At 40.4% G+C, this 7,964-nt stretch overlaps 1 pseudogene; it reads right to left on the bottom strand.

Moving 5' to 3' along the window:
* LOC104983850 overlaps nucleotides 1–4,953 on the bottom strand; it is a 5,609-nt pseudogene extending 656 nt beyond the window's left edge.
* Between the last annotated feature and the right edge of the window lie 3,011 nt (nucleotides 4,954–7,964).

Raw genomic sequence — 7,964 nt, forward strand, 5'->3', positions numbered from 1 at the left:
AGGAGTTGGACTGTGAAGAAGGCTGAGCACCAAAGAATTGATGCTTTTGAACTGTGGTGTTGGAGAAGACTCTTGAGAGTCCCTTGGACTGCAAGGAGATCCAACCAGTCCATTCTGAAGGAGATCAGCCCTGAGATTTCTTTGGAAGGAATGATGCTGAAGCTGAAACTCCAGTACTTTGTCCACCTCATGTGAAGAGTTGACTCCTTGGAAAAGACTCTGATGCTGGGAGGGATTGGGGGCAAGAGAAGAAGGGGACGACAGAGGATGCGATGGCTGCATGGCATCACTGACTCGATGGACATGAGTCTCAGTGAACTCTGGGAGTTGGTGATGGACAGGGAGACCTGGCATGCTGCGATTCATGGGGTCGCAAAGAGTCAGACACGGCTGAGCGACTGATCTGATCTGATGACCCAGCAATTCCACTGCTGAGCATACACACTGAGGAAACCAGAATTGAAAGGCTTGATATTTCTTTTTTTTTTTTTAATTTCTTTTTTTTTTTAAACTTTACAATATTGTATTGGTTTTGCTGCGATCGAAAAGTCTACAAGCAATAAATACTGGAGAGGGTGTGGAGAAAAGGGAACCCTCTTACACTGTTGGGGGGAATGCAAACTAGTACCGCCACTATGGAGAACAGTGTGGAGATTCCTTAAAAAACTGGAAATAGAACTGCCTTATGACCCAGCAATCCCACTGCTGGGCATACACACTGAGGAAACCAGAATTGAAAGGCTTGATATTTCTAACAAGTTCTGCTACCTGTCCCTAAGCCACCCTGAATAATTAGAGCCTATATTCCACCTTCTTCTTTCTGTTTAAACACTTGGGGCAAAATTTTCACACCAATAGGCTTCCAGAGTTAGACAATAAGAATGGTCAGAGGAAAGTCTGAAGGTTCATCAAAAATTAAAATTAGAGCTGTCTTATGATTGAAGTAGTTCTGGGGTTTTTAGGGTTTGTGGTTTTTTTTGTTGTTGTTGTTTTGTTTTGTTTTGTTTTGTTTTTTTCTTTTTTCTCAGCTTGCTTCTGGGTTTAATTACTTTTGATAACCTTCCAGACAATGGAGAAAGAAATGGCAACCCACTCCAGTATTCTTGCCTGGAGAATCCCAGGGATAGAGAAGCCTGGTGGGCTGCTGTCTGTGGGGTCGCACAAAGTCAGACACAACTGATGTGACTTAGCAGTAGCATGATTTGGCAGTCCAACTCCTGGGCAGGTACCCAGACAAAACTCTAATCCAGAAAGACACATGCACCTCTATGTTCAGAGTAGCACTACCTACAATAGCCAAGATATGAAAACAACATAAATGTCCATCAACAGATGAATGAATAAAGATGTGGTACATGTATATAATGAAACACTACTCAACCACAAAAAGAGAATGAAATAATGCAATTTGCAGCAACGTGGATGGACCTACAGCTTATCATACTGAGTTAAGTAAGTCAGAAAGAGAAATAGAAATACGATGTGATATCTCTTATGTGTGGAATCTAAACTATGACACAAATGAATTTATCTACAAAATAGGAACAGACTCTAAAGCATACAGATTAGATTTGTGATTGGCAAGGGGGAGACAGAGTAGTGAGGGATGGACTGAGATTTTGGGGTTAGCAAATGCAAACCACTGTTTATAGAATGGATAAACAAGGTCTTGTTGCATATCACAGGGAACTATATTCAATAAACCATGATATAAGTGATATAATGATATAAGCTGTATTCAATAGACCATGATTCCATGTGATAAACCATGATGGAAAAGAATATGAAAAAGAATATGAAATATATATTAATATATATTAATTAAGTGATATATAATAATTAATATATTATAAATAAATAAAATATATGTAATATGAAATATATTTATTCTAATATTCTTTTATATATGTATATATATATGTGTATATATATAACTAAATCACACTGCTCTAGAGCAGAAATTCACACAACATTGGAAATCAATTATACTTCAGTAAAACAAATTTTTTTTTTTAGAAGAGGGGTCAATGGAAAATTGCATCTGTTTCAACTCAAAGAAATCACTAAATAACTAGGAAAGTGCAAAATTTCTTGCCAAAGTGAGACTTCTAACCAGACAAGCATCAGATGTCTCAACACAACAAAGATGGCAGAAAGTAAAAGAGTTTTAGAAGAATATAAATTTGTTGCAAACTCAACACAGACTTTTACTGAGAGCATAGTGCATGCAGGTAAGACAATTTGACAGGGATACAAATAGTAAAAAGACGTGGATGTTGCTCTCAAAAAGCTTAAAAATTAAAAGGGAAAAGGAACTTAAATAGCCACAACAAAAGGTCTAAAATGGGGAGAAGATTTAGCAAAATCCAGTTAAATTGTGATAGCACTTTAGATGAAGCAGAGACAGCTCCCACTTGTGAATCAGGGAAGGTCTTCTTCAGGAAGTGATATCTGAAATAAGCATGATGGTCTATTCACATCTAAATACATGAAGGGCCCTTGGGCTTAATTCCATTCAGAATTTAAATTATGAATTTTAAAGCCTTATGACACAGGATAGAAAAATAATTCTGCAAAATTACATTTAGCTTATATCGATCATTAGGTAGAAATAAACAACAACCAAAACAGGTATACAAGGAGAGTGGAAAGGTCATCATCACTGTCCTATGTCTACATGTGTCCTGAGCTCTTGAGCTGCTGGGATCTCTTTCCAAAGGGAGAAGAGTGCTTGGGGGTTCACAGTGTGTCCTGATGAGCATAGAGATGGAAGTCATTCTACATGGGATGGAGGTGAGAAGGAAGGGGCTGATAGATAAGAAGAAAGGGGCTGGGAGGAGGAAAACTGAGAAAAGAGAGAGAAAAAAAAGATGGGCAAGCAAGTGGAGACTGAGGGAAAGGGTAGGAAAAACGGACACAAAAACTCACCAGTGCTTCCTAAGCCAAAATACAAGACCTGTTAGGAGTACCAGGGGCACAATCACTGTCAAAATGATCCAACCCACAGAGCAGTGATGATCTGCGGATGGATGTGCACACAAGGGTGTCCTCTCAAACCGACCCACTGTTTTACTGCATTTCTGTGCTCTTCATTTGTTATTCAAGTATCTGCCTCAACGATCTCCTTCTTCCCTATTTCCTCTCCTATCCCTCATCAGAGATGACTCCATCTAACCTCCTTCCTATATCTTTGGGGCTCTCATTTTCAACTCCCGTATTTCTTATTTTTATTCCTTTTGGGTCTGGAGTCCCTAGAATCCCCCAATTTTTCATCTAGCTCTCCTTCTCTGCTTGAGGACCATCTATTCCCACCCCAGCGGGGCTCCAGTTCCTCCTCGCCCCAGTAGAGGATGATGTCCTGGCCTCCTAGACTGCTGTGCCTCACCCGGCAACTCAGGCCAGATGCCTCACTGGCTTCCACATCCAAGGAAACCCGAAGATACCACGTCCCATCAGCTTTAGCCAAGACATCACTTTTCTGAGTGCCCTATTGCTCCTGCTCACCCCGCATCCATATCACCCAAATGGGCTTTGGGTAGAAGCCAGAGGCATGACAAACCAGCATCAGATGGCCAGGGCCAGGACTGGGGCCAAGGGAGAGCCAGGCCTCTGGTCTTACTGCATAGGACAGAGAAAATAGTCAGATGAGGATTCTAGTACAGACTCAGAGGTTCAGAGCTTCATGTCATTTTAGATGGACATACTTTTCCCACCGTTAGCAGTCATCACCCATTATCCCCTCCCCCACTTGGCTCCTTGTTAGGAAGATGAGAAGGTGTGATTTTAGAACAAAAAATTTGTGGAGAGAGGGTGCAGGACTGACCTCATCTCTGGAGATATGCCTTTCCTGCCTCAAGAAGACCCAAGAGGAAACATGGGCAGATGTCATTCAGCAGCTTATGTATTTCCTGGGTGTGTCTGTAAAAGCTGAATAGTCTGCTGACCAACATGACTTGTCTGGAAGTTCAGCAGTTCTGATCCTTGATAAGCAAACTACACAAAGTCTATTGACGCTTCACCAGCATGCAACTCACGGCCTTCTGTTATCTGTATTTCAAAGGGATCTAGGGAAGAGGAGTTACCAATCAGAGAAAAGAGGACATTAAAAGGAAAAAGTTAATCAAAAAATGTTGGAAGCAGAAAGAAGAAGTTTAGAAGATTTGAGGAAATGAAGCAAGATTGGCTTGACAAAAGTTCAAAGAAAAGGAAATTGGTGATAGTTGGAGATTGAGAAAGAGATGAATGGCATGAGGAGAAGTGTTTGAAGAAGGCAATATAAAGGATGTAGATAATAGATAATAACATAATAAGGAAGGACTTAGTGAGACAGTGGGGAGTATAATAATCAAGAGTGAGTGGAATGCAATAGGTTATATTGAGTGTGTAAATAGAGATTGCTGAAGAGATTGAATGGGGAAGAAAGTCACACTTTAAGGAGTCCATCATAGAGTGAGGAAACTGAAGGTATCTAGTCAGAGTCGAGTGAAAGGGGCTGTCACAGGTGACCACTGTTGGAATGTAATAAACCACAAGCCTGCAGTCAATGAGAGGGAAATGTATAAGTAAGTAGCAGAAGTCTTGAACATTATAGGAAGACAGGGTCTGGATTACACCCCTTGCCCAACTGCTGTTCCATGGTAGGGAGAGTTAAGGTTCAGAATTGAGTGGAAATTGATTGGAGGATGTATATTAGAGAAATAAACTCAGAGATACACACACACACACACACACACATACCTCGCACTGTATCCCCAGTCAGAGGGAACTGAACTTACATTCAAGTTGCCATTTATTGGCATTGTGAAATACCTGCAAAATTATAGTGAATCTCCTGTGAGATACACTTTGCAGTTCCATTAACTCCTCATTGTTGAAGTGGCCCTTGGACCAAGACCAAAGTTAAATGACTGTGTGAGAGCTGCTTTTCCAGCCATGAGTCTGCAAGTCACCCAACTAAGCTAAGCCCAGATTTTGTACCCAGGGGTGGTTGTAAAATCATAAAATCCAAATGTATTAGAAGGAGATTGGCTCCTGGAAGCCTGTAGGAAAAGAACAAAGAGAATGAGAAGGGACATTGGGAAGGAGAGAGGATGGAGAAAGAAAGGTACCAAAGAGGGAAAACTTGGTATACAATAGAAAAGGCAAGCTATCAATATCTCAGTGGACATTTGGCTGCCCCAGGGTCCCAATAGTTAGTTATACACAGCCTTCAAGAGAGCACAGAGGCCTGGAGTCAGGGATACTTAGAATGGAACTGGGCTGATAACTCTCAATCTCCAGCTTGGGGAAACCATTACACAGGCACACATGCATGCACATGCGTGCGCGTGCACACACACACACACACACCTTCCTGGAAAAGAGCTCTTACCCTCTTAATTGTCACCACCTGGGAGGAGAGTAAGGAACAATGAAAGTTGCAGAAACAGCATCTCATTTGCAGATGTCCTTTCTCACAGAAAAGTAGGTCTTTGATTTCTATTCTAAACAAACCTACCCCAAAACACCTCTGTTCTGACTTCCTCTTCCTGCCAACAGGCAAACCTTTCCTTTAGTCACTGACTGAAAAAAGAAAGCTTTCTCCCTCCATAAGCCCTGGACCACACACTCAGATATTCATTTCCCTTCCAGTTCTGATACTCCTCTCTGGATTCCAGTTTCTCTCCTTGACACCAACATCCATTCTGCTCACCTTTCTATAATTTAACTGCTATGGACCAAATCTTGTGGGAAAGTCAATGTATTTGTAAGGCCTCTTTTCTCATTCGTACAATAAAATAATGCAACTAAACATCTTCTTAGCATCATATCTAATATTCTCATGCCTCTGCTCTTTTCTGTCAGTTAGTCTTTCTCTTGCTTTTCTGAATATTTCCTCAAATATTCTCTTCCTCTTTCTCACCTTCACCCCACCTCATTCATATCTCTGACTTGTCTTGGTTCCTTTATTAGCTTTTTCAGAATCCCCTATGAGTTCTCTGAGAAACAGTATAAACTGATACATATTCTTCATTATTCTTAGGGAATAGCCAGTAGCCATCACAAAGACCACAGGAATATTGAAACATGTAAAGAAAAGCCTCCTCTATTTGACCTATATGGACATATATTCACTCACCAAAGAATCACTTAGCATCTGCCTAAACCAAATGTCTATTACACCTGTGAGTAGTGTTATGTAGTGGCTGAAAATACAACCACTTTATTCAAGGACGTTTTAAATTCCTTGGGAGAAAAAACATCTAAAACAAGAATTGTAAATCTTGGCGTACTGAGACTTACTATAAAGTATAAACTCTAAAGTATAAACCTAAACAAACAACAACAAAAAAAAAAAAAAAAAGCCTTCTTGAAACATTTGCCAAAATGGTGGCCCTTAACTCTTTTGTTTACCCAACAGGATCTTGTCTTCAGAGGTCGCCTTGAGGTATTTGATCTATAGCCTGTTTAAAAAATTGTTTTCACTGAGTAAATTTGAAGATCTAATGGACTTTATTCCATGATTCATGAATTGGGCAGCATTCTTTCTAGCAGCTGGAAGGGTACACAAAGGAACAGTATAAAACGGAGGGTTTTTATAGGAAGAAAGGTTTTGCAGAGGAACAATTTTCAAAAGAAAAGAAAAGGTTATTTTAAGGCAGGACATATTTTTGAGGGGAAGGGACTGGCAAGAATTTTATCATGTAGATTGCCTCTTCTTCCTCTGGAAGGTGGAGAGAGCCTACCTGGAAGATTATCTCATTGGTACCAATTCAAAATTACAAAATGGTTGATTATGATTACATTTCTCATGAAGGCCGAAACTGCAATTAAGTTAGATATTGAATCAAGGTTTGAACATTCTTTCAACTGCCCTTCTTTGAGACTGTAATGAGAGCATTCTTTCCAGACCTGTGGCCACTGCTGAGTTTTTCAATTTACTGACATATTGAGTGCAGCACTTCAACAGCATCCTCTTTTAGTTAATAACTCAGCTGGACTTCCATCATCTCCACTAGCTTTATAGTAATGCTTCTTAAGGTCCACTTATATGTGGGTCAACAGTGAGAACCTTACATGAAACAGCTGACTGGTTCAAAATTAGGAAAGGAGTACCATAGGCTGTATATTGTCCCCCAGTTTATTTAACTTATATACAGAGTACCTCATGCAAAATGTCAGGTTAGATGAATCACAAGCTGGAATCAAGATTTCTGGGAGAAATATCAACAACCTCAGATATGCAGATGTCACCACCCTAATGTCAGAAAATGAACAGGAACTAAAGAGCCTTTTGAGAAAGGTGAAAGAGGAGAGTGAAAAAGCTGGCTTACAACTCAAATTTCAAGAACTAAATTCATGGCATCTGGGCCCATCACTTCACGGCAAATAGAAGAGGAAAAAGTAGAAGCAGTGACAGATTTTACTTTCTTTTCAGTGATCCAAAATCACTGTGGATGGTGAATGCAGCCATGAAATTAAAAGATGCTTGCTCCTTGAAAGGAAAGTTAAAACAAACCTAGACAGCATATTAAAAAACAAAGACATCATTTTGCTGACCAAGGTCCGTAGAGTCAAAGCTATGGATTTTCCAGTAATCATGTACAGGTGTGACAGTTGGACCATACAGAAGGTTGAGCACCAAAGAACTGGTGCTTTCAAATTGTGGTGCTAGAAAAGACTCCTGAGAGTCCTTTGAACAGCAAGGAGATCAAAACCAGTCAATCCTAAAGGAAATCAACCTTGAATATCATTTGATGGACTGATGCTGAAGTTGAAGCTCCAAGACTTTGGCCACCTGATGCAAAGGGCTGATTCACTGGAAAAGACCCTGATGCTGGGGAAGATTAAAGGCAAAAGGAGAAAGGGTGACAGAGGATGAGATAATCATGAGTTTGAGCAAACTCTGGGAAATAGTGAAGGACAGGAAGCCTGGTGTGCTGTAGCCCATTGGTCCCAAAGTCAGACCCGACTTAGCAACTGAA

This window comes from Bison bison, unplaced genomic scaffold, assembly GCF_000754665.1.
Source record: "Bison bison bison isolate TAMUID 2011002044 unplaced genomic scaffold, Bison_UMD1.0 scf7180017863462, whole genome shotgun sequence".
Lineage (NCBI taxonomy): Eukaryota > Metazoa > Chordata > Mammalia > Artiodactyla > Bovidae > Bison > Bison bison.